This window comes from Bos mutus, unplaced genomic scaffold, assembly GCF_027580195.1.
Source record: "Bos mutus isolate GX-2022 unplaced genomic scaffold, NWIPB_WYAK_1.1 CTG561, whole genome shotgun sequence".
NCBI lineage: Eukaryota > Metazoa > Chordata > Mammalia > Artiodactyla > Bovidae > Bos > Bos mutus.
The window spans coordinates 1,521-26,209 of record NW_027220042.1 but is presented as its reverse complement, the minus strand read 5'-3'; the positions used below and the strand labels follow the sequence as shown (position 1 = coordinate 26,209).

The window sequence follows — 24,689 nt, the reverse complement described above, 5'->3', positions numbered from 1 at the left end:
TTGGTCTGTTTGGAGGGTCTTTGTCACAGTGTGTATGGTTATGGTCTCAGTTGTGTTTGAGGGTCTGAGACGAGTTATGTGCTCTCTGTGCAGAGATTCAGTGAGCTCTTTTTGGTGTCTCTGGGTATCTATCTGAGCTGCTTGGAGTCTTTGTGTCAGAAATAAAACCTCTTATGTTCTTGGCTGTGAGGTCTCTGTCCAGGAACTGAGGGTTTGGAAGCTGGCAGACATGATTCCGAGGCCTTGAACCTCACATGCTGACTGTGTGTTGTTGAGCGTATCAGTTGTCTCCTGGAATCTCAGTATGTATCATAATTAATACAGGGGGGCCAGTGCACATCTTGCAGGGTACCTGTGCGTGTTAGCATTGTGTGCAAAGGGCCTGGCTTCAGACTATCCTTCAGCAAATGTTTTCTGAGCACCTGCCATATACCTGAGCACTATTGGAGGAGTTTGGGACAGGACAGAACTGACCAAGTCTCCTCTCCTTTCGTAGAGACTTGGTGGTCAGTAAATAAATCAAGGGTGGCAGGTGCTGTGAAGAAAGATAATGCTAGATCAGGGGAAAGGGTATATGTAGGTATGAGGTTATTATTTTATTCAAGGTAATGAGGGAAAGTCTCCCTGAAAGATGGCAAGTAAGCAGAGATCTGGAGGAAGTGAGGGAGCAGGCCATGGGGTTATCTAAGGGAAGAGCATTCCAGGCAGAAGGAACAAGAAATGCAACTGTCCTGGCATGGAAATCTACTTGGTGTGCTCCTGAATGTCAAGCAGTCCTGTGATGCACTGGGTTTGGCATGTAGCACTCATTGAAAGGGGTCTGGTTGCTGCTGTCTCTGTTTCTCCCACAATTTGTGATCATCCGCATTTCACAGATGAAGGACTGAAGGCTCCAACATGTGGCCTGTACCGTCTCTCCTACCTATCCCTGAAATTAGGAGTGAAGCCTTCTGGTCCATCATGAGAGAGAGAGAGTTTGAGTGTCCTAGCTGCAGGGATGTCACGCTGAATGTCAGCCAAGCAGCAGAGATCAGTTATAATGTGGGAATCATGCCTCATAACATTGGTACTCTTGATGGGGGGCAGGACTTAAGAAGAAAAAGGAACTGGGGCAAAGGACAGAGGCAGGAAGGGAAGTTGGAGGACAATGAGGGGGAAAAAAAAAAAAAAACACGGCTGGCTTCATCACATTGCTTGGGTTTGGCCCAGTTCACGTTGATTGGCTGACTGTATTAGGACATATTCACCTTTTCCTGTCCCTACCCTTTCTTTCCCTTCCCTTTTTTGTGCCTGAGCAAGTCAGTCCTAAAGCCATTAGGTGTTGCCAGGCAAGGCATGTGTATGTGTAAAGGGGCATCCCTGCCTGGAGAGTCAGAGCCCAAGGTGGAAAGAAGGATATCCCTGGGGGTTGGGTGGGAAGGAGGCTAACTGCTTCATGCATTCAAGCTTGAGTGAGGTGTGGAAGTCAAGGGCCAGGGATGGTTCTGCACAGATTGTGAGGAGGACCTTTTTGTGGAGGAAGGATCACTTACATGCACTGGCATTCATCAACTCGGCAAATACATAAGAATGCTGAGAGCCACGTCTGTCAATTTTGGAAAAGGGAATTTCCAATATGGAAAGGAAGTGAACTAGAACAAATTCTGAGGAATTCTACTGGAACTAAAGGTCTCCGTGCAAACTTCTTGTATTCGATAGGTGTGCATATGTGGCTAGACTGATCTATAACTATAGATGTGTGTCTACGTGTTTGTGTGTGTGATTGTGTACACACATGTATTCCCAAGTTACTGGAAACAGCAACATTCCAATGGCACTAATTACACCAGTCCCCAGATCCTAGCTTCTGAACACCTTTCTCCACTAAATGATGGGTTCCCAGGCTGAGGAAGGAAAGGATAAATGAGCCTGGTTCACCTTGTCATGTCAGTAATAAGGGAAAGTTCAAGAATGATGGGGAGATGTCAGAGGGCCACAGAATATAGCTTGAGGGCTCTCCCGCCAGAAACATGCAGGACTCTCTTATTTTTTCCACCTTTTTTGAGGTATTATTGACATATAACCTGTAAGTTTAAGATGCCAATGTGATGGTTTGATACACACATATTTGGCAAAACGATTACCATGGCAGGGTTGGCACTCTATCCCCTCACATAATCCTTTTAAAAAAACGTTGAGGAAATAACATCTCAGATCTACCCTCTTAGCTTTCACTGTATTATACAGTTTTGTTAATTATACTCACCATGCTATACATTGGATCCACATAACTTATTCATCTCATACCTGTAAGTTTGTACCCTGTATTCAACATTTTCCCCAGGGCCCGGAAACCACCATTCTAAACTCTTATTTCTGTAAGTTTGACTTTTTTAGATTCTGCGAATACGTGAGAACATACAATATATGTCTTTCTCTCTTTCACCTTTTTCACTTAGCATAAAGCCTTTGAAGTCCATTCATGTTGTTGCAAAAGGCAGAATTTTCTTCTTTCTGACTGAATAATATTCCATTGTATATATCGCCACATTTCCTCTTTTAAAATTAGTTTCTTTTATTTGGAGGGTAATTACAATATTGTGATGTTTTTGTCATACATCAACATGAATCAGCCATAGGGATTCACGTGTCCCCCCATCCTGAACCTCCCTCCCACCTCCCTCCCTACCCTATCCTTCAGGGTTGTCCCAGAGTCCCGGCTATGGGTGCCCTGTGTCATGCATGGAACTTAACACTGGTCATCTATTTTCATATGGTGATGTACATGTTCCAATGCTATTCTCTCAAATCATCCCACCCACTCCTCCCACTGAGTCCGAGTCTTTTCTTTACGTCTATGTCTCCTTTGCTGCCCTGCATGTAGGGTCATTGGTACCATCTTTCTAAATTCCATATGTATGCGTTAATATACAGTATTTCTCTTTCTCTTTCTGACTTACTTCACTCTGTATAACAGGCTCCAGGTTCATCCACCTCATTAGAACTGACTCAAGTGTGTTCCTTTTTATACTTGAGTAATATTCCATTGTATATGTACCACAACTTCCTTATCCGTTCATCTGCCAATGGACATCCAGGTTGCTTCCATGTCCTAGCTATTGTAAACAGTGCTGCAGTGAACGTTGGGGTACATGTGTCTGTTTCACTTCTGGTTTCCTCGGGGTGTCTGCCCAGCAGTGGGATTGCTGGGTCACATGGCAGTTCTAGTCCCAGATTTTAAAGGAATCCCACACTGTTCTCCGCAGTGGCTATAGCAGTTTGCATTCCCATCAACTGAGTGAGAGCGTTCCCCTTCCTCCACACCCTATCCAGCATTTGTTGTTTGTAGACTTTTTGATGGTGGCCGTTCTGACCGGTGTCACCACGTTTTCTATATCCATTCATCCCTTCATAGACACCTAGTTGCTTACAACTTTTGGTTGAAGGTGCAAAGTAAATTTCAGGTTAGTGTTAATCCTCCAACATTGTTTTTCAGAATCATTTGGCTATTCTAGTTCATTTGCCTTACTACAGAAATTTTATCATCAATTAGTCTATATGTACAAAAAAGTCCTGCTGGAATTTCTGACTGGAATTGTATGAAACTGATGGATCTGTATGCGGACTACTGACATCCTAATTATATTGAATTTCTCAACCCGTGAACACACCGTGTGCCCCATTTTGTTAGGTCTTATTTAAGGAACCACGTTGCATTGCCTTTTCTGCCATTGTTTTATCAAGTCTAATTCTCATATATCAAATTCTGAAAATCTGACTCTGATGAAGATATGAAAATATTAGGAGTCAGACTTTCATCAGTAATGCCTTATTTCTTGTGTAGTTTTAGCATTGCCCGTTTATTGTGTTTCTTATCTTTTCTGCTAATATTCATGATTGTTTAATCCAAGGGTGATGGTATGGGTATTTTCTGGGGTAAATCGTGAGGAGATGTTCAGCTGTGTTTTGGGAGGGAGAGTCTGAGGACAGGGGCACAGGGGAGAGAGAGCAGAGTAGGGGTGGGGGAGGTGAAAGCGTGGGGGCAGGGACAGGGGGCTACTAGTACAAGCGGAAACAGAAGTGAAGAGACACAAGAAGAAGAGCTCCCCTCTGGACCGTGCTTAGCTCTCTGTACATATACGCGTAATGAAGTCTTTGAGTACTCATAGCAACACTGTGCAGAGAAGGCAATGGCAACCCACTCCAGTACTCTTGCCTGGAGAATCCCAGGGACGGGGAGCCTGGTGGGCTGCCGTCTCTGGGCTCGCACAGAGTCGGACACGACTGAAGCGACTTAGCAGCAGCAGCAGCAGCAACACTGTGAGGGAAGCATTTTTAGTGCTACCATCCCTTTCGGCAGCTGAGGAGCAGAGACACATAGATGTTAATGGGTGAATGAATCTGCACAAAGTCACCTAGCTGGCAAGAGCTGAGTCAGATTGGTGCCCAGGCCAGAGAGAAACAGCCAGGTGTGGTATCTGACCCCCAATCTGGAATACAGTGCAGTGTCTGGTGTACTCTGGATCAAAAGGCAGATCAACCTCTCCATCCGCATGAAACATTACTATGGATCGGTGTATGGATTGAACACAGTGTCTCCTAGGTGAATGAAAGACCATGAGGTGTCATGTCAACATGCACACATCACAGAGAACAGTTCCTGGTCCATACTGAGGTCTAAACAGTGTTTCCTCTGACCAACATTAGTGGAGCACCCTCATCATTATGGAAAGTAGCATAACTATAGTGATAAACAGATAGAACCACAGATACAATATCATGAAGACATTACCTCCCCCATCTCGTAATTTTCTTAAATGCAGAGAACAAAACCTGGAAGGCAATAGACCACATACTAAGTTTTTTCCTCTTAAGTGTGACATTCTAGATAATTTCCAAATAACATTTTATTAGTATTTTAATGTGTTGTATCTTCATTGTTACATAGGCAGTTTTTCTATTATAATTGAAAAATGGACTTTCTGAAGACTTGTTCTCCTCAGGTATCTTGAGGTTTCAGCATAAAAAAGTTGTGTGGGTATCCCTGCCAGGTGAAAACCCAATCGGCACACTGAAGTCAGAAGTAATATCTTTGGTACAGTAGGTGGGGGGCTGTGGGGAGTAGAGAGTTCCTGATGGAAGGCTGGCTAAGCCTGCAAGCATTGTGAAAAAGGTCACTGATGCTATAGGCCCAAACCAAACAATAGCTCACAGGTCCCAAGGAAGACACTGGTGTTCTATGCACGGAAATGTCTGTGTTAGGACTTTCAGACCTTTGCTCTTTTGGCTCCCATGATGCAGTGGGGCAGCTTGCAGTGCTTATAACACAGTCCTGCTTTGACCCAGGCTGTGGATGAGAGTCACAGCCTCCCCTGCAGCACCACCCCTTTGTGGGCGGTCTGGAGCCTTTTTTATGATGTCTGGGAATCGACAGATTCCAAGAGAAAGGAGAAAGAAGATACATAGCGCAGGGGGTACATGCACCCACCCTGTGCATGTGGTGCTAGAGATGGGCTAGAGATGCAGGTGCAGCTTGTTACAGGAACCCGTTGGGGATGAGTGGAGTTGGATTCAGTGACTCAAGGAAGAAATGTGGAAGTGAATGTAAAGGGAGAAAACACATTGAGGGGTAAACAGCTCCAACTCCCAATTCTGTACCAGGGTAGGGTGCTCCATTACTGTTGTGAGAAGGCTGCCTGGTCTGAGCTCTGGGAGGGAGTGATGAGCATTCTAAGGACCCGCCATCAACCCTAAGCAGGGGGCGCTGAGAGTGTGAAGACATTGAGTCTCAGCCTTTACCACTGACAGACACAGAAAGCTTCTTAGCCCTGCTGAGAGTGGGGCTGTGGCACCTTAGGGAAGCTCAAAGGTAGGGTGGTGGTGGTGGTGGTTCAGTCACTCAGTCGTGTCCAACTATTAACGAGCCCATGGACTGCAGCATGCCAGGCTCCTCTGTCCTACACTATCTCCCTGAGTTTGAACAAAGTAATGTCCATTGTGTTGGCGATGCTATCTAACCATCTCACCCTCTGTCTCCTCCTTTCTCCTCCTGCCTTCGATCTTTTCCAGCATTAGGGTGTTTTCCAATGAGTCAGCTATTTGCATCAGGTGGCCAAAGTTTTGCAGCTTCAGCATCAGTCCTTCCAGTGAGTATTCAGAGTTCATTTCCTTTAGGATTGGCCGGGTTGTTCTCCTTACAGTCCAGAGGGATTCTAAAGGGTCATCTCTCTAGCACCACAATTCGAAAGCATCACTCAGTCTTCTTAATGATGCAACTCACACATCTCTACACGACTACTGGAAAAACCATAGTTTTGACTCTGCAGACCTGTGTCACCAAAGTGATGTCTCTGCTTTTTAATATGCTGTCTAGGTTCGTCATGGGCTTCCCTGGGGGCTCAGTGGTAGATAATCTGTCTGCAATGCAGGGGAATTAGGACACCTGGGTTCAATTCCTGGGTCATGAAGGTTCCCTGGAGGAGGGCATGGCAACCCACTCCAGTATCCTCGCCTGGAGAATCCCCTGGACAGAGGAGCCTGGCGGGCCTTGGTCCATGGGGTCGTAAAGAGTACACCGAGAGACATCACCTCCCAAACAGAATCTCTGGCCAATGGGCTGTCTCTCTAGCTTTACTCATCTCAAGTAAAATCTGTTCCCTGGCCTCAGAAGCCACGTGAGATGACGAAGGAAACTTGAGGCAGTGGTGATTTATGCAGCGATTTGGTGCGAGATCTGTATTCGTTTGGGCCAAGTGATTGCAGGGAATGAAATGGGGTAGGGTGATGAAGGAAATGAGATGATGAATTTATTGCCCCGGCCACCTCCCTGCCTCCCAGGTAGCCGACTTCAGTAGGGCTGGCTGGTGTCAATGCCTTGTGTGTAGGCTCACTTGTAACAACATCCTGTGTGTGGTATGAGCAACTTGGTGGGCAAATCAGACAGCATGGCCAAATATTCCTTTCTCAGAGTGGATGGAGGGAGAAGAGAGAAAAGAGTGATGAACCATGGGCTAGTTGGGAGTCACTTTCTAAAATCTCAGTATTTCTTCACAAGGTGTGTGTGTGAATTCTTTTGTTAATCTGAGAATTGGCTTTCTAGGTGAGGAAATATCATCGTGAGAGACTCCTTGTGACATGTGAAAAGAGGTTGGGAGTGAATTGGATTAAGGTCATTTTCCAAGTGTTTCACACCAAGTGTTTGTTTAAGGGGACAGCAGTGGCCTGAAGGAACTGAACTGAGTGGTTGAAATACAGGTTTCAGTTACTGAAATGTGAAGAGACTCTTTCTGGGATGTGTGGTCATCCTAGCCTGTGGTCACAGGCAACTCATAAACTCATAGGATTTGAACCGTGTCTTCCTAACGTCTTTTGCTTTCTGCCCTGGAATGTGGTGGAGGCCTCAGTTCCGGTGACTAAAGTTCCTAGGTAACAGTTCTCTGAGAAAAGTAGCTCTCTAGAAAAGAGCAGTGCCTGGGAAGCTGATCTAAAGTTTTAACATAGCCTGTGATGTAATTTTTGTTAGCTTCACCCAAGATATGATCATTCAAAGGATATAGAGAGATGCACCTGCTTCTGTATCTACCATTGGATTTTTCAAATGAACATACAGTAAGCTTGGCCCGGTTTTCTTTCTTCTTATTTATTTATTCATTGTTGGCTGCACTGCGTCTTTGTTGCTGCACGAGGGCTTTCTCTAGTTGTGGAGGAGGAGCACTACTCTCTAGTGGCGGTGCATGCGCTTCTCATCTCAGAGACTTCTCTTGTTGCAGAGCATGGACTCTAGGCTCGGGGGCTTCCGTAGTCGGAGCAGGTGGGTTCAGTGGTTGTGACACACAGTCTTAGTTGCCCTGCGGCACGTGGAGTCTTCCTGGACTAGGGACCGAACGCCTGCCCTGTTGCATTGGCAGGGGGCTTCTGTTTTATTTTTTTAATCATCAATTCATTTTAATTGGAGAATAATTACTATACGATATTGTGATGGGTTTTGCCATATATCAACACGAATCGGCCACAGGTATACGTGTGTCCTCCCCTCCTGAACCCCCATCCCACCTCCCTCCCCACCCTATCCCTCTGGGTTATCCCGGAGCACCGGCTTTGGGTGCCCTGCTTCATGCATTGAACTTGCACTGGTCATCTGTTTTACATATGGTAATGTATATGTTTCACTGCTATTCTCTCAAATCATCCCACCCTCACCTTCTTTTGCCGAGTTGAAAAATGTGTTCTGTACATCTCTGTCTCCTTTGCTTCCCTGCATGTAGAATCGTTGCTACCTTCTTTCTAAATTCCATATATAGGCATTAATATAAGTATTTGTCTTTCTCCTTCTGACTTACTTCTGTCTGTATAACAGGCTCCAGGTTCATCCACCTCATTAGCACTGATTCAAATGTGTTCCTTTTTATAGCTGAGTAATGTTCCATTGTGTGTATGTACCACAACTTCCTTATCCATTCATCTGCCATTGGACATCTAGGTTCCTTCCCTGTCCTAGCTATTGTAAATAGTGCTGCTGTGAACATTGGGGTACATGTGTCTGTTTCACTTCTGGTTTCCTCAGGGTGGTATGCCCAGCAGTGGGATTGCTGGGTCGTGTGGCAGTTCTATTCCCAGTTTTTTAAGGAATCTCCACTCTGTTCTCCTCTCCACAGTGGCTGTACCACTTTACATTCCCACCAACGGTGGAAGAAGGTTCCCTTTTCTCCACACCATCTCCAGCATTTATTGTTTGTAGACTTTTTGATGATGGCCATTCTGACCTGTGTGAGATGATACCTCATTGTGGTTTTGATTTGCAGTTTTCTAATAATGAGTGATGTTGAGCATCTCTTCATGTGTTTGGTAGCCATCTGTATGTCTTTGGAGAAATGTCTGTTCAGGTCTCTTGTCCACTTTTTATGGGGTTGTTCGTTTTTCTGGTATTGAGCCGCATGAGCTGCTTGTATATTTTGGAGATTCATTCTTTGACAGTTGTTTCATTTGCTATTATTTCCTCCCGTTCTGAGGGCTGTCTTTTCACCTTGCTTATAGTTTCCTTCATTGTGCAAAAGCATTTAAGTTAAATTTGGTCCCTTTTGTTTATTTGTGTTTTTATTTCCATTACTCTGGGAGATGGGTCATAGAGGATCTTGCTGTGATTTATGTCAGAGAGTGTTCTGCCTATGGTTTCCTCTTAAGAGTTTTATAGTTTTTGGTCTTACATTTAGGTCTTTAATCCATTTTGAGTTTATTTTTGTGTATGGTGTTAGAAAGTCTTCCAGTTTCTTTCTTTTACCCGTAGTTGAGCATTTTCCCCAGCATCACGTGTTGAAGAGACTTTGTTTATGCCATTGTATATTTGTGCCTCCTTTGTCAAAGATAACGTGTGCATAGGTGTGTGGATTTATCTCTGGGTTCTCTATTTTCTTCCATTGATCTATACTTCTGTCTTTGTGCCAGTACCATACTGTCTTGATGACTGTAGCTTTGTAGTATAGTCTGAAGTCAGGAAGGTTGATTCCTCCAGTTCCATTCTTCTTTCTCAAGATTGCTTTGGGTATTTGGAATCTTTAGTGTTTCCATACAAAGTGTGAAATTATTTGTTCTAGTTCTGTGAAAAAATACCTTTGCTAGTTTGATCGGGATTGTGATGAATCTATGGATTGCTTTGGGTAGTAGATTCATTTTCACTGTACTGATTCTTCCAATCCAAGACCGTGGTACATTTCTCCATCCATTTGTGTCATCTTTGATTTCTTTCATCAGTTTTTTTTAATAGGTCTCTGTATACAGGTCTTTTGTTTATTTACGCAAATTTATTCCTAAGTATTTTATTCTTTTCATTGCAATGGTGAATGGGATTGTTTCCTTAATTACTCTTTCTGATTTTTCTTTATTAGTTTATAGGAATGCAAGGGGTTTCTGTGTATTGATTTTATATAGCAGGCACATTCTTAACCACCGGACCACCAGGGAATTCCTGGCCTGCTTGTCTTTGGGTGTGCAGCTCTCTGAGCTGTGACACACGGAGAGATTCCAGTGATGACCACCACGACCAGGACACAGGCCATGTCCATCACCCTAAAAACGCCCAGGTGCTGCCCCTTTCTGGTTTCCCCTCCCACACCCCAACCCCTGGCACAAGGATCTGTCCTCCTTCACTACATTTTGTCCTCTGCAATTTTAAAATTCCTTATGTATTCTGAATTCAAGACCTTTCTCAGATCTGTGCTTCACAAACGTCTTTCCCCTAATAACAAATAGCTTCCCTTTTCATTACAGGAGACATGAGTGATGAAATGTACTTTTCCTCCCCACACTCAGAGCCCAATGTTGTGTAGCCAGCAAGTGCCTGTGAGATTCTTCAGAAGTGAAAATAAATTCTGCTGTCTGTCAGTCTGTGCTCTCAGATAGCCCCCAGAGCTATATTTCTGCAGAAACCCAGAGTCTTCTGCAGACAGAGGCACTTGAGAACAGGTATATTTATTGGAGTCTGAACTGGTGATCTCATCAAAGAGCTTCAGAGCTCAACCCATCTTGCAGGACTTGTCTCCCAGCTCCAAGGGAACTTTTCTTCTTGAAACTCAGAGGCATGAATTTAGTCAGTGTGGGCACGTTTAGCAGGGCTAACATGGCATTTCAAGGTTGTTCATCCTTTACCAGGTATCAGACCACATTCAATATATTTCTTTCTGTCACCTTATTTACTCCTCCTTCAAAGACCCATCATTTTGGAAGATTTCAATCCTAATTGATGAGGTGAGAAAGCAGAGGACAGGGAAGTTAGGGGGATTGCTCAGAGTCACATAGGCTGCCAGAGGAAAAGTGACCCACGAACCTTGGCATCCTCCATTCAGAGCCCCCAGTCTTTATTTCTTCAGTAAATTTGCCATGCGTGTGTGCATGCTGTCACATCAGCCATGTCCAACTCTTTGCGACCACATGAATGTAGCCCACCAGGCTCCTCTGTCCATGGGGTTTTCCAGGCAAGACTACTGGAGTGGGTTGCCATGCCCTCCTCCAGGGATCTTCCCGACCCAGGAGTCCAACCCACGCCTCCTGCAGCTCCAGCATTGCAGGAGGATGCTTTACCACTGAGCCACTGGGGAGGCCCAAATTTCACATATGATATTATATTTGTTTCAGGTGCACAACAGAGTGATTCCATATTTTTAAACATTATGAAATGAATTGCTATGATAAGTTTGGTTACCATGTGTCACCACAGACATTTCTTACAAGATTATTGACTATATTTCCTGTATGTACATTCCATTCCCATGACTTATTTTATAACTGGAAGTTTGTATCTCCTAATCCCTTCCCTGTTTTACACATCCCCCTACTCCCTCCTCCTCTGGTAACCACCAGTTTGTTCTCTGTGTCTCTGAATCTATTTCTGTCTTGTTTCCCGTGTTCTCTTATTTTATTTCTGAGGTTCCACATGTAAATAAAACTGTGTGGTATTTGTCTTTCTCTGTGTGCCTAGTTTTACTTGGCATAACACCCTCTAGGTCCATCCATGTTGTCGACAATGACAAGATTTCATTCTTTTTTTTGCTGAGTAATATTCCACTGTGTGTGTGTGTGTGTGTGTGTGTGTGTGTGTTTCCATTTCTTCCTTTTTGACTCATCTATCGATGGGCACTTAGGTTCCTTTCATATCTTGGCTCCCCTTGGCTGTAAATAACGCTTCAGTGAACAGAGGCACATATATGTTTTGTGACTAGTGTTTCTTCTGTTCTTAAGAAAATACCAAGAAGTGGAACTGCTGGATCATATGGTAGTTCTTGTTTTCAGTTTTTGAGGAAACCCTCATTGTCTCCATAGTGGCTGCACCGATATACATTTCCACCAACACCTCACGAGGGTTTCCTTTTCTCTACATCCTCCCCAACATTTCTTACTTGTTGTCTTTTTAATAACAGCTACTTGACAAGTATGAGGAAGTACTTCACTGTGGTCGTGATTTTCTAATCCCTGAGGAGGAGATGTGGAGCATCTTTTCATATGTCTATTAGCCATCCATATCTCTTCTTTGCAGAAATGTCTATTCAGTGCTTTGCCCCATTTTAAAATCGGGTTTTGGGTGTTTTTCCCAATACATTCTATGAGTCCTTTAGCTATTTTGGATATCTACCTGTTTTCCGATGTATATCACTTGCTCATATCTTCTCCCACTCAGCAGGTTGCCTTTTTCTTTTCTTGACGGTTTCCCTTGATGTGTAAAAGCTTTTTAGTTTGATGAACTCCCATTGGTTTATTTTTGCTTTTGTTGCTCTTGCCTGAGGAGACATGTCAAAAAAACTATTGCTAAGACCTATGTCAAAGAGCGTACTGCCTACGTCTTCTTCTAGGAGCTTTATGGTTTAAGGTCTAACAATTTCGTCTTTAGTATTCTGTGGTTGTGGTTTATTTTTGAATGTTGTGAAGAAAGGGGTCCAGGTTTCCATAACCATTTATTGAAGAGACAGCATTTTCCGTGATGGATGTTCTTGGCTCCTTTGTCATAGACTAATAGGCCATATGAGCACAGGTTTATTTCTGACAGAGCATGCCCAACTGTACCCTCCGTAAAGGCTGGGGTGAAGTAAGAAGACCCGGTGACTCCAGTGTCCGTCCACAGCTGGTGGCACACCAAGTCTGGATAAGGTACGTCACTGATGCTAGCCACAGTGCACTGGGGCAGGGATGGTCATCCCCGCCTGGCACAAGTTCCCCAGGGTGGGATGCGATGGGCTCACTCCAGCAGCCAACCCAGGTCGATCCTGCCATCCACAGTCCCTCATTTAGCCAATCATGAAGGTTTTCACTGTATATGTTACATCCCCTCCATGCCGTGCCAGGCTGGCTGTTGAGACGGGGAGGTGAGGAGGAATTGCATGGCCAGTCCCTGCCCTTGAGAGTTGAGTCATTGAGCAGAGAGGAGATCTGACACCCTTAGATGTGCTGGCGAGTGCATCACTGATCCCCTGTGAGGCTGCGTTGCTAGGAGACGAGAAGACTGACAAGGATCAGAGTAGATAAGTGGCCATGGCGGGGAGGGGACAGGGTACTCTGGGTCTTTGCTGTGCCAGTCCCAACTGCAGAATTACCCACAGCCTGCATGAGGGCGCCCGGAGGATGGATAGGTGGTTGTAAATGAAGATATCAGCTGTGCCACCCCCTCCCCACCTCAAAGTCTGTATCCCCAACCTGCCCATTGGGTGTTGGTGATCTGGGGTCACTTCTGACCAGCATACTCTCCCCAGTTACAGAGTAGGAGCCAGAATCCTGTGATGTGCAGAGATGTCCAGCACGTCAAATTCTAGGCCAGAGACCAAGCCATAGGAACCAACAGGCCAGAGAACACTGGATGGGAGTTGGGTTAAAGGCAGTGGCCAAATAACAAATCTGAATGTACCTATAGCAAGCAACGATATTGAACCATTCATTTAAAGACCTTCCCACAGAGGGAAATCCTGGGCCTCCTGGTTTCATCAGTGAAATCTATCAAAGGTTTAAAGAAGAAATAGCACCCATCCTTCACAGATTCTTCCTGAATAGACAGGAGGGAGGAGGGAACATTTCCTCATTCATCCTATAAGCACAGTATTACCCCAGTACCAAAGCCAGACTTGCCATCACCAGAAAGCTACAGACCCATATCTATCATGAATAGCGATGCATACACCCTCAACACAGTACCTGCAAACCAAATCGAGAAACATTTTGCAAAGGGCTGTGCGAGATCTTTCCCAGGACGGCAGTATTGGACCAACACTCAACTTCAGTTACGGGAAACAGCGTATTGATGTAATGAAGGACGGAAACCACCTGCCATCTTGACAGACAAACAAAAAGCATTTGACACAGTTCAAGACCCGTTCAGGACAAATAAGTAAATAACTAAATCAATAAACACGGTCAACCATCTCGGGATAGAAGGGGTCGTCGTTGCCGTGTGAAGAACATCCGTGAGAAACATCCAGCTCTCGTCACATCACATCTAGTAGAGTCTGAGTGAATGCTTGCCTCTTGAGATCCAGACCAGGACAGGAGGTCTGCTTCAACCACCTCTATTCCACACTGACTGAAGGGTCTAGCCTGTGCACCGTGCAAAAGAAGAAATGAAATCATGGAGAAATGAGAAATGAAACCCATGTCCACACAAATACTCGTCCTTACATGTCTTTCACAGCAGCACTGTCTGTAATCTCCAAATAGTGGAGCAGCCTAAAAGTCTGTCAGCTGGAGAGTGGTAAACAGAGTATTCTTAGCCATTCAGTGGAAGAGCACAGATGGATGAAAAGTGATGAACTTCTGCTTTCTGCTGCCTCATGGGTGAGCCTCCAAAGCACTGTATTAAGTGAAAGAACCCAGACACAAAAGGCCACTTCCTGCAGGAGTCCATTGATGTGAAATGCCCACAAAGGGCAAATCTACAGAGACAGAAATTAGATGAGAGGATGCCTGGGCCTGCAGGTCCTGTTGGGGATCGACTGCTGATGGGTACACGGAACCTTTTTGTGGTGCTGGCAGTGTTCCACAAGTGCACTGTGGTGGTGGCTGCACCACTGTGTGAAGTTACTAAAAGTCACTGCCCTGGAAGTGATGGGTGTGATTTGTGGTGTGTAACTATACCTCAGTAAAGCAGTTTAGGAAGGTAATGCAGATGTCCAAGTGAGACATGGGGAAAAGATATGCCATTGCTTTTGTAACAACGAGGAGTGCCCTGCTCCTTCCACGTTCTGGGTCCGCCTCCCCACATGTGCTAGATGCTCCCTCCAGAGACAGTCGCTGTGCACGTCAGGACGGAATCCCCAGTGAGCACACACGTCTAGTGTGTCTCTGTGTTTACGCACAGGCGCCCATTGTGTGACCACAAGTCAGTGGCTCTGGACAGGCTCCCAGAACCCACCCTGCATCTGAAATTCTACTTTGTTGTTTTCCCATCCTTCTCAAATCACGTGGACCCAGCCTCCATTTCCCAGATTCAGTAACGGATCTCAGCCCTTAGCTCCAACCTCTGGTCACAGGAATACCTGTTAACCTGGTGTGACGGCCCCTTCCTGACCTCAGCAACCCAGGAGGGATGCTCAGCAGAGCAGTAACCAAGACAACGGAACTCCATCCATCCTCCTTCTGCCGCCAGGACTGAGGTGTGTTCCCTCCCATCCATCTATCTGCCTGAGTGTCTGGTAAGGAAGGGGACTTGGGGGCATAACACACCACTGAGTCATTGAAATTGTTCTAAATATGGCTGTGAATAAATATGTCAAAATACCACTCAGAAGGGAAGACACAATATTTTTTAAAAATTTGCTTTAGTAGCAAACATGGCTCTTCAGTTCAGGATTCTATTTAAAACCAGGACAGGTGAAGCATCATGGGATTGTGCTTCTCAACCTAAACTATGCATCAAATCTCCCCTGGAGAGGCTTTAGAAGAGCTGATGCTGGCAGGACATCCCAGAGGGTCTGAAGTAGTAGGTCTGGAATGTGGCCCTGGCGTGAGCATTATCTGAAAAAGTTCTCTTATGAAAGCCGAGCTTGCAGCTGTGGAAACTGAACCCATTCTTACAGGAGGAAATCGAAGATCAAAAATTTGCGACTCCTCTCTACAGTGAAAGCATGTTTTCATCATGACCCGCTATACTTGACAGCTATCTTAGGCTGAGGAAAGGGACAACTTGCCCAAATTAATACTGGTTTGAAAACTGACCTTGTGCTTGCTCTGCTGCGTGTTCCTGAATCCAAAGTTTTACAGTTGAAACCCTGCTGTTGTTAGTGAAACTCAGTACGTTTTAGTTCTTGTCAGGATCCCTTGTGCCTAGTTAGTTGAATACATTTCTAAAACACTGTGGAGATAACATCATTCGACAGATCAGAATAGTGCATCAAAGATTAAAGATGGCTGAGAATTGTAGCTGCTGATGTTGATGTACGAGGATCTGCTGTCAGCGTATCTGCTGCCTGTGCTCAGTTGCCATTTTAAACTGTTTCCTGTGTTATCAAATTAACTCCTGTGCTCAGATGAAGACCAAATCGGAACAGGATGCTTATTGGGAAAAATACAGTTAAGCAATCCCTTGTTTGGTGCACACCCATGAAGACCCACCTCCCTAAACGTTCTTTAGGGATCTCTTCCGGATATTCTTTGGCACATTCCCCAGCGATGGGCTTGCACTGCTGTGTCCTGACTCATCATCTTGTTAAAGACAGGGCTTTCAACCTCTCAGGTGCATTACAGCACCCGGGTTCTCTCAGAGATCCAAAAGAGGGTGAAGGCCCGTGCTCAGGACACCTTCAGAGCGTGTCTGCAGGAACAGGGCCTCTCAGAGGAACCCATCCCCACCTGTGGCAACAGGAAGATCTCATGTCAGCCTTTTCCAGAGCAGCTCCAGGGGAGTCATGGCACAGTGAAGATCACAGCCAGCAGCATGCCTGGGATTGTGGTTTAAGGAACTGGGTGGATGGCAGTGCCCATCCATGAGACAGGAAACGTTGGCCTGGGGCTACTAGCAGGCCTGCAGGGCTTATGGGACAACTGAGTGCAGATGCCCCATACATCTCGGCCTGTGGGGAATCTGGGGCCCAGCTGAGATGTTCTAGGTAGATTTAGTGATAGGAAAAGCCAACAGCATACAGGGGGATCCTGATGAAAACAAGTCAGATGGGTAAAAGCTCTGGGGGTGACGTGGTCACCCAAGGATCATGTATGGAGTGGAAGAGCACAGGGCAGAGGTTGGAAACCAGAGGAAAACAAAGCCCAAGATTTAGGAGGGGATCAAAGTAAATGGACAGATAAGGAGACTTAGAAGTAATGGCCTGAGAGGTATGGGGAAAGCCAGGGTGGGCTGCTGTCACAGACTCTGACCAAGGAAAAGTGGTTTTGAAAACGGAATGTGTCTGTGGCCAGTACAGCACTGGGTACTATGGTTTGGCCCACGGAGCTCTTGGGAGACGTTAGCAAGGGGATGTTGTGTGGATGGGCACATGGCGGAGGAATCGAGAGGTAACCAGATAAGGATGGTCCTGGTGTCTATACTTTCAAGAAGCATGGCTTGAAAGGAACCAAAGACGCACGGTATTGGAAGTAGCGGGCTGTGTGCTTGCAGGGTGTGCTCTCCTCTCCTGGCTCCACCTGGTGATGCTGACCTGCACCGCCTGTGGGTGGGGGTGATGAAACTTGCATTTTTGTCTCCCTCCTCTTGCTGTGGGCCCGGTCCTCCCTGGCTGACTGAGCCTCAGCCACCCTTCTGGCATGTGCAGACCCCTCTGAATCTGGGTCTGATCGTCCAGCCCATCCCCGGGCAGGGACGTCCACTCCTCAGCCTCAGCCGCAAGGTCCCCTAGCCCATTGCCTGCTTAGGCTTCGTCTGGATTCAGTCCCTTTCCACATTTCTGCCAAGGGTGATGCAGAGCCCTCCCTTGGATCTCACCTGCACTGCAGCAGGAACCAAGATCAGCTCCAGAAAATGAAATTCCTAAACTGCAGCCACCCTTCTGCCCAAAGCCTCCGTTGGGTCATTGTACAGTGTGCCCCTGGAGTCCCAAGTGTGAATGGGGTGGAACCCTCCTTTCCCTGGTGTTCCTCTTCATTTCTTGTCACACCTCCCTTGTCTGAGCTCTCTCACCTCTGCCTGCCACTGCCTCTGTGGGCCATTCCCCCGCTGTGACTGGGACGCTCTTTCCTTTGGCTTGTCTTTCATTTGACCCAAGACTTCCCAAACAATATCCAGGTGTAGAATGTGTACCTTGTCGAGTACATCTAGGAGACGCTGTTGTCACATAAGCCCCACGCCCCTGAACTATAAAAAAAAAGAGGGATAAAGAACACAAGAGTCAAATATGCCAAAGGTGCCTGAGATGTTGGCTAAGATGAGCACTGAAGAGTGTCTGTGGGATCAGGAAGTATGGATATTAATGATGGCCATGACAAGGCCAGTTACAGTGGAGTGACTGGGACAAAAGCTCCACGGAAGGGGGCTGAGGAGAGAATATCTCAGCAGAATTTGAAGCAGTTTTGCTTTGAAGGGCAACCGGTAATGTGCCAGTAGCTGCAGAATAGGGTGGTGGAAGACGGTGGGTTTCCCCCTGTGCTGTGGAATGCTCCGATGTAGAGGGAGCAGGTGCTGGTTCAGGAGAGAGGAATGATAACTGCAGGTGCAAAGTCCCTGAGAAGGTGCAAGGCATGGGATCCCGGGCAGAGATGAGGGGCTGGGTGCAGTCAGGAGCAGGCCTGGAGAGGGGCAGCAGAGTGCCAGGGCAGAAACATGCAGATCGGGACTGGGAAACTTGAGAAATCGCACGGGGTTGCTTCGGTATTCTCCACGAATTATTAGTGGGTGGAGCTGGTGGTCATTAGCATGGAGGAAGGTTACTAGTCTGTAGTCTAGGAGTGTAGCTAGGTGACCGCAAGGAGCCCAAGAGGTGTGTTTGTCAGGGAGAGGTGTGTTTGCTGGGGACAGCTTCCAGCCCTGGCTCAGCCTATCCAGGAGGGCCTGGTGCATGCTGGGAAAGGACGCGTGGTCGGTGAGCTGGAGGTCTCCGAGAAGTTGTGGTATCAGTGCACTGGCACTAGTGCGAAGGAGCTGGAGGACAGGACGTCATGTTGAGGGTGATGACAGGGAGGAAGGCTGGAAACAGGACAGCATGAGGGGCGTGGTCTTTCCTGATGCCCGGGGCGGGACCGTGGGCAGAGGGATGCTCCGGTGGGGAGGAAGGGAACATCGCTAAGGACGGAGAGTCTCCCGGGGTGACCAGGTGAGCCTCGTGGGCACTGAGGACGGATCAGAAGAGTGAGGCCTGAGAGAACAGTGAGTGTACCACGGGAGGAACGCGTTCACAGGCCGGGGGTGGGAGGGAGGAGAATGGACAGGGGACTTGTAACGTCCCCGCACGTGGGGGGCTTCGGCAGTGGGCGACAGGACCCGGACGTCACCGGTCAGGTTCAGTGGAGAGTTCGAAACGCGGTCCCCGAGAAAACTCCCAGCCGACCAGGGCCAGGAGACTGGCACGGGCCTCACTGGGTGGCTGCGCGCAGGCCCAGAGCCAGCCAATCGGAGTTCAGCCCCGCCCACCAAGCTCAGGATCTTCCCGGATACCCTGACTTCCAGCCCGTGTTGCTATGGTCCCGCGGACGGCTCGCTGTCCAGGGATGGTTTGGCCGGACCCGGTCGAGAGATTCCCTTCCTTTCTCTGGTCCTTACGGGCATCCCCCTTAACTTTGGCATCCACGCTGTCCAGTCCTCTGCGCGAAAACCCAGCAGAAACGATGAATTTTCTTCCGGGCTTGCGGCGTTTTGGTTTCTGTGGCCAGCAGGTGGCAGTGTTGCTCCACAGTGTCGCCGGGCCGGTTTTTCCTGCTGCTCTCGCTTTAATAAAATGACAGGAAGCCTTTTGCCACAAGCAGCGGCTGGTTTTGTTTTGTTTTCCTTTTGTTCCGGTTGGCTGATTCAAACTGCATCTGAGCCCTTCAGAGAGCCCGTTGTGAGAACTTTCACCGGACCCACTGACACTTAAAATTACAATAAAATAATATAAGCTGACATAGTGAATGATAGTGGAGGGACTGGTTACCCTTGTCTTGCTTCGGATCGTTGAGGAATTCCTGTATGTTTAAAGAGAACTTTATTATGACAGTGAGTTTTGACTTCAAAATCATTACGTGAAGTGGAAGTGAAAGTGGCTCAGACGTGTCTGATTCTTTAAGACCCCTTGGAATGTAGCCTGCCAGGCTCCTCTGCCCATGGGATTCTCCAGGCAAGAATAATGGAGTGGGTTGCCATTTCCTTCTCCAGAGGATCTTCCCAACCCAGCCATTGAATCTGGCTATCCTGCACTGCAGGCTGACTCCTTACCATCTGAGCCACCTACAATAATAACATAACATGCACAAGTGCCGAGCTAAGATCCTGCTGGGTAATTGATGCTGGACACCACCCAAGAAGCAAATGCTACTACTGCCCTCACTTTATGCCTTTGGGACCTGTGGCACACAGAGGAAGAGTCAGCTCTCCAGGTTCTCAGGGTTCTTCAGAGATGTCCCTATGTTCAGGTCTCAAGGCTGTCAGATTGTAGCTTGCACACTGGTTTGCAGGATACATTCCCCTCCCCAGTGGAAGAGTGAAAGGAAATGCTCACTGGGATCCAGGGTAAGACAGCCTGCAATGCTGCCAAAGACTGACTGCAGGAGGAGAAGGGGATGACAGAGGACAAGATGGTTGGATGGCATCACTGACTCAATGGACAGGAGTCTGAGCAAGCTCCGGGAGATGGTGAAGGACAGGGAAGCCTCCTGACGTGCTGCATGCAGTTATGGGGTCGCAAAGAGTCGGACACGGCCGACGGACTGAAAACCAACAATAACATATTTATTACAATGAGATACTAAATGAAAGGGGGCGGGGAGGGAAACTACATAGAAAACGACTCATCCACTCTATCAAGATTATGACATGATAACACATTTATAATGCAAAGCACCTGGAAGTAATCAGCTGTTACAGAGTACAAGTTGCTCAGCTCACTGCAAGGTGAGTCAGGAAGGGACTTTAATCCAGAGTCGACGGACAGAGAAGAGGGCAGGGTAGTGACCCAAAATAACCATCTTGTTGGGGCCAGGTTGGACAGGACCCGGACATCACGGATCAAGTCCCTCAGTGGAGAGTTCCAAGCAGTTTCGGGGAGAAATCTCCCAGCGGACACAGGCTGGGAGACTGGCACTGACCTCACTGCTCCCCGGGGCAGGCCCAGAACCAGCCCTCAGCAACCCCGGATATTCCTGGACCTCCTGACTTCTTGCCCGCCTCGCTGTGGTTCTGTGGGCGGGTCGAGCGGAACTCGCGCGGTCCAGGGGCGGTTGGCCCGGGCCCCTTCGAGAGGTTCCCTTTCTTTCTCTGGTCCTCAGGGGCATCCCCCATAAGTCCTCTGCCCGAAAACCGAGCAGGAAGGATCGATTTTCTTCCGGGCTTGCTGGCAGTTTGGTTTCTGTGGTCTGCAGGGGGCAGTGTTGCTCCGCGGAGCCGCTTGCCCATTTCTCCCCCGCCCGTCCTGTTTGAAAAAGGTCTCAAAGCCTTTTGTCGTAATCAGCGACGGATTTTTTTTCTGTGCTTGAGCCGGTTGGCTGGTTCCCAGTGCTGAGGAAAATGCTGAGACACATATTAAGCAAACTGAAAAATTAACAACAAAGAGAAAATATTAAGCAGGTCAAGAGAAAAGTAGCAAATAACATCAGAGGGAATCCCCAATAAGATTATGAGCTGATTTCTCAGCAGAAACTCTGCAGGCCAGAAGGGCGTGGCATGATATATTTAAAGTGGTGAAAGGGAAAAACCTACAACCAAAAATACTCTACCAAGCAAGGCTCTTCTTTCAGATTCAACAGAGAAATCAAAACACAGGCAAAGGCTCAGAGAATTCAACAGTACCACACCAGCTTTACAACAAAGACTAATGTAACATCTCTAGGCAAAAACAAAAAGGCCAGGACTAGAAACAAGAAAATTATGAATGGGAAAGCTCACCAATAAAGACAAACAGATGATAAATATAGTAAATCATCCACAAACAAATATGATATCAAAACCAGCAGTTATGAGAGGATGGAAGTACAAATGCAGGATATTGAAATTAAGAGACCAGTAAAGTTAAACAAGTATATATACTCTTTTACTCAGGCATGTGTGACTGTTTGCAACTCCATGGACTATAGCTCTCCAGGCCCCTCTGTCCATGAAATTTTTCCAATCAAGAATACTGGAGTGGTTTCCATCTCCTCCTCCAGGGGATCTTCCCAACCCAGGAATCAAACCAAAATCTTCTGCATCTCCTGCATTGGCAGGGGGATTCTTTAGCACTTGAACCACCTTGGAAGATTATATATATATATATGTATATAATATGTGTATGTAGTGTGTGTATAGACAGCTACAACAAAAAAACTCATGATAACCAAACATCTATAATAGATATAGACACAAAAAAGACAAGGGGATCCAAACACAACACTAAAGATAGTCATCAAATCACAAAAGGAAGTTTAGAATAAACACCTTTAGAACAACCCCAAAACAATTTTTAAAATGTCAATAAGAACATAAATGTCAGTAATTAACTTAAATGTAAATGGATGAAATGCTGCATCCTAAAGAAAAGAAAAAGATAACGGATTAAAAAAAGATGAAGACCCATGTGTAATTACTGTCTGGGCTTCCCTGGTAGCTCAGCTGGTAAAGGATCTGCCTACAATGCATGAGACCCCAGTTTGATTTCTGCATTGGGACGATCCCCTGAAGATGGGATAGGCCACCCATTACAGTAGTCCTGGGCTTCCCTGGTGGCTCAGTCAGTGAAGAATCTGCCTGCAATGCTGGAGACCTGGATTCGATACCTGGGTTGGGAAGGTCACCTGGAGGATGGCATGGCAAGCCACTTCAGTATTCTTACCTGGAGAATCCCCATAGACAGAGGAGCCTGGTGTGGGTACAATCCATGGGGTCGCAAAGAGGCAGACACGACTGAGCAACAAAGCACAGCCCAGCACAAGTAATACTGTCTACAAGAGACCCATTTCAAATCTAGGTATACATACAGACTGAAAGTGAAGGGATGGAAAAAGATATTCAATGCAAATGGAACTCTAAAGAAACCTGGAACAGCAATACTCACATCAGACAAAATAGACTTTAAAGATTGTTGCAAGATTCAAGGACACCACATAATGATCAATGGATTATTCCAAGAAGAAGACACAATTGTAAATAAAATATGCATCCAACATAGGAGCACCTCAATATACAAACAGCCATAAAAGGAGAAAACATCAGCAGCACAGTAATAGTGGGGGACTTTAACACTCCACTTTCATCCATGAAGAGCTCATCCAGACAGAAAATCAAGAAGGAAGCACAGCCCCTAAATGACACATTACACCAGATGTACTTAATTGCTATTTCTAGGCCATTCCATCCAAAAGCAGCAGAATACACTTCTCATGTGCACATAGAACATTCTTCAGGATAGATCATATCTTGAGTCACAAATCAAGCCACATAAATTTAAGAAAATTGAACTCATATCAAGAGTCTTTTCCGATCACAATGCTGTGGGATTAGAAATAAACTATAAGAAAAAAACTGTAAAAAAAAAAAAAAAAGAATACAAACGTGGGGAGGATAAACAATATGCTACTAAAAAACCAATGGATCCTTGAAAAAGTCAAAGAGGAAATGAAAAAATACCTAGAGACAAATGAAAATGAAAACATGACAATCCAAAACTTATGGGATACAGCAAAAGCAGTTCTAAGAGGGAAGTTTATAGAAAGAAAATCTTACCTCAGGAAACAAGAAAATCTCAAATAAACAACCTTACACCTAACGTAGCTAGAGGAAGAAGAACAAGCAACACCCCTGTTTACTTGAAGAAAAGAAATCATAAAACTCAGAGCAGAAATAAATAAAATAGAGACAAAGAAACGATAGGAAAAATATCAGTGGAACTAAAAGCTGGTTCTTTGAAAAGATAAACAAAATTGATAAAACATTAGCTAGAGTCATCAAGAAATGAAGGGAGAGGACTCAAATCAATAAAATCAGAAATGAAACAGAAGCTACAGTGGACACCACTGAAATACAAAGGATCATAAGAGACTACTACAAGGAACTATATGCTACTAAAATGGACAACCTGGAAGAGATGGACACGTTCATAGAAAGCTACACTCTCCCGAGCCTGAATTAGGAGTAAATAGGTAAAAAAGGACAGACTAATCACAAGTACTGAGATTAAAACTGTGATTTAAAGTCTCCCAACAGAGAAATCTTGAGATTGTTGAGACCCTGGAGGGGGCCTGGCCAACCAAGTCCCAGGCTTAGCAACATTCTGAGTTTTTTACAAGACAAAACAAACAGCATTAACATAAAACTAGTCTTGAAATTTGATCACAGATTGATGAAGGTATCAGTTTGCACCCTTCCTGGGATTGTAAGTGGGATCCCAGAACTGCAATCTTTGAAGTCTCACACACGGAGAGGACATTCTGCCTGGGACCCTTTCCAAATTGGTTCCCCAGATGTGCCATAACACATGACTTTAAATCTGGATATTGGTCAAAACCCAATTTGGTGGATCTGCTCTTTCTATTTCTCTTTTCTTTTAATGTTAGTATATTGAAAGTAAACTAGATAATTCTCTAATAAATATCTGTGTTATTTATTTGTGGAAAAAAAAAAAAAACTCCCAACAAACAAAAGTCCATGAATAGGTACCATCACAGGAGAATTCTATTGTTTAGAGATCACTTTTACTTCTGAAATTATTCCAAAAAACTGCAGAAGAAAAAAACAGTCACACACTCTTTTTATGAAGCCACCATCACCCTGATGCATAAACAGGACAAAAGTACAACAAAAACGACAACAACAAATTACAGGCTAATTTCACTGATGAACGTGGAGGCAAAAAAAAACTCAATAAAATACTAGCTAACCGCACAATTGCACTCATCTCACACGCTAGTAAAGTAATGCTCAAAATTCTCCAAGCCAGGCTTCAGCAATACATGAACCGTGAACTTCCTGATGTTCAAGCTGGTTTTAGAAAAGGAAGAGGAACCAGAGATCAAATTGCCAACATCCACTGGATCATGGAAAAAGCAAGAGAGTTCCAGAAAAGCATCTATTTCTGCTTTATTGACTATGCCAAAGCCTTTGACTGTGTGGATCACACTAAACTGTGGAAAAT

The 24,689-nt window shown here is 45.8% G+C and overlaps 2 long non-coding RNA genes across 3 annotated transcripts; one reads left to right on the top strand and one right to left on the bottom strand.

The window, feature by feature from the left end:
• Nucleotides 1-508: 508 nt before the first annotated feature.
• On the top strand, nucleotides 509-15,879 carry LOC138987060 (uncharacterized). 2 transcript variants are annotated; one of them, XR_011463520.1, is made up of 3 exons: nucleotides 4,051-4,110; nucleotides 4,340-7,587; nucleotides 12,394-15,879. It is a non-coding gene; the product is annotated as an uncharacterized lncRNA (long non-coding RNA). The 2 variants fall into 2 exon arrangements; XR_011463519.1 differs by having other exon boundaries at nucleotides 509-7,587.
• Nucleotides 13,927-18,275, bottom strand: LOC138987061 (uncharacterized). The gene is made up of 3 exons (XR_011463521.1): nucleotides 17,579-18,275; nucleotides 15,664-15,999; nucleotides 13,927-14,046 (listed from the first exon to the last, which is right to left on the bottom strand). It is a non-coding gene; the product is annotated as an uncharacterized lncRNA (long non-coding RNA).
• Between the last annotated feature and the right edge of the window lie 6,414 nt (nucleotides 18,276-24,689).